Source organism: Octopus bimaculoides, chromosome 5 (assembly GCF_001194135.2).
Source record: "Octopus bimaculoides isolate UCB-OBI-ISO-001 chromosome 5, ASM119413v2, whole genome shotgun sequence".
Classification (NCBI taxonomy): domain Eukaryota; kingdom Metazoa; phylum Mollusca; class Cephalopoda; order Octopoda; family Octopodidae; genus Octopus; species Octopus bimaculoides.
In genome coordinates this window covers 75,936,452-75,938,573 of record NC_068985.1, presented here as the reverse complement: position 1 = coordinate 75,938,573, position 2,122 = coordinate 75,936,452, and the positions used below count along the sequence as shown (strand labels likewise).

Sequence of the window (2,122 nt, the reverse complement as noted above, 5' to 3'; positions counted from 1 at the left end):
TATGAGAACTATAATTGGAGAAGGTTATTACGTAATTTATTTGAAAAAGCTGTTTGTACTTATGTGTATATATGTATGTATGCATATATGTATTTATTCGAGTACATGTATGTTTGTGTGTGAGTATGTATGTGTGTATATATGCGCGTATACATGAGTATATATGATTATATACATTTATCTCAGCATTTTTTGTAGAAATACAAGATTAACTCCCCTTTACGATCACATTATTTGCATAACATTCCTCTCCAATTTTTATCGGATTTAAATCATCTTATTATCTCCCAACTTTACACTCTGAATTTTCTCTCTTTTTTTTCTTTTTTTCTTTCCTTCTTTTCTTCCCTTCTTGTCCAACGTACTGTCTGGTAGCGTCCTAATCTCCAACGGCTTTTTCAAATAAATTACGTAATAACCTTCTCCAATTATAGTTCTCATATTCGGTTAAAATGTCTTACGTTTAAGCTGGTTCCCATGCATTTCCCTGAAGAGAAGATTACATTTTTAACATCGCCGATTCCTATGGAAGGTATAATTTGTAATCTTCGAAACATATGTTCAGGTCGTTTAGGCAATGCTGGTGGTATATTTTCCACATAATACAGATGATGTACCGCTCGTGGCGGCGCTGGAGAGAGTAGAGCTTCAATGCATTAAGGCGGTCCCAGTAATCAAGATCAGTCATGCCTTCAATTCTTTTAGTGAGTGCCCTCTGGGGTGAGTAAATCCTCGAGATGTTTTGTTTTGTATGGGGAGACCACAAGTGTCTGCAGTATTCGAGGTGTAGCCGTACAAAGGAGGAGAAAAGTGGAATGATGACACCTTGTTCTCTGGACTGGAAGGTTCTTAAGATCCAGGAGCTCATCCTACGAGCTATATTGACCTTATTGTTGAGGTGGGCACTCCAATTGAGATTGTTGTCAACAATTACACCCAGATCTCTGATATTATTGGATGCCGTGAGTGGATCCTCTGAAAAAAGAGAGTATGGCTGTTTTAGAATAGACTTTCTTTCAAAATGCATCAGCTCAAATATATATATATATATATTCTAGGTGACGTACCCCGAAATTCCCGGAAAAGAGTGGCTTATCCCTTGATTCCATTCTCATAATTGTTTCGCTAATCCAATAACAACAATATACAGTATCTAGCTTTTGCGCATTTACAGAGAATACCGAACTGTCTTATACAGGATCTTGTTTTAGGAATTCCTAATAAGTTATGAATATACAAATTATGAAGTCAGTTATGTAATAACATGAAATTAGTTACCCGATAGTATGAATTCAAATAAAATAGCCCCGAAAAGGGCTTTAATGCGTTCCCAGAGTATATAGAACTTAGGAGGAAATACTAATGAGGTATGTATACTAAAATCGTGAAGCATGTTACGTGATAACAGGCTAATCAGATATTAGATAATAAGAATTCATAGTAAATAACTCTGAAAAGAGCTTTTGTGCGTTTCCAGAGATTATTACCCGCAGCTGCGCTAGTGCTGGTATATTCTTGATTATGGCACTAACCAAAATAAGTGGATCTATTGTTTAGGAAAATACTATTTACTTGTTTAAGGGTTGTACTGGACAAATTACGGAAATAACTCTAACAGTTCAAATACTAAGAAATAAGCATACTCAATTTGATTTATACCAAATAATTTAGGAAAATGTCTGGGTTATCTCCCTTGGCTATAAAGATCTCCTCCAGGGTCGAATGGGTTATTTCCCTTGGCTGTTAAAAGAAAATATATTATATATATAAGGATCCCTTCCAGGGGCCTTATCTATTTTTCAACAATTTGAATATTCCGTGATGTTTCCAGACATGAGTTCTACTCACGTGTCAAGATTCATCAGAATCGATAAAACGATGTAGGAGGGGTTAGCTAACAACTCCACAAACACACACACAGACAGAATTTCCTACATATGTAGTAGATATATATATACACACACATATACACATATATATTTATATGTATATATATATATACACACACACATATATATATACATATATATGCACTTCTATATACATAAATATATATATACTTATGTATATATATATATACACACACATATACACATATATATTTATATGTATATATATATAT

The 2,122-nt window shown here is 34.0% G+C and overlaps 1 protein-coding gene across 1 annotated transcript in view; it reads left to right on the top strand.

Moving 5' to 3' along the window:
• LOC106873990 (beta-1,3-galactosyl-O-glycosyl-glycoprotein beta-1,6-N-acetylglucosaminyltransferase) overlaps nt 1-2,122 on the top strand; it is a 142,760-nt gene that overhangs the window by 81,335 nt on the left and 59,303 nt on the right. The window lies entirely within an intron of this gene.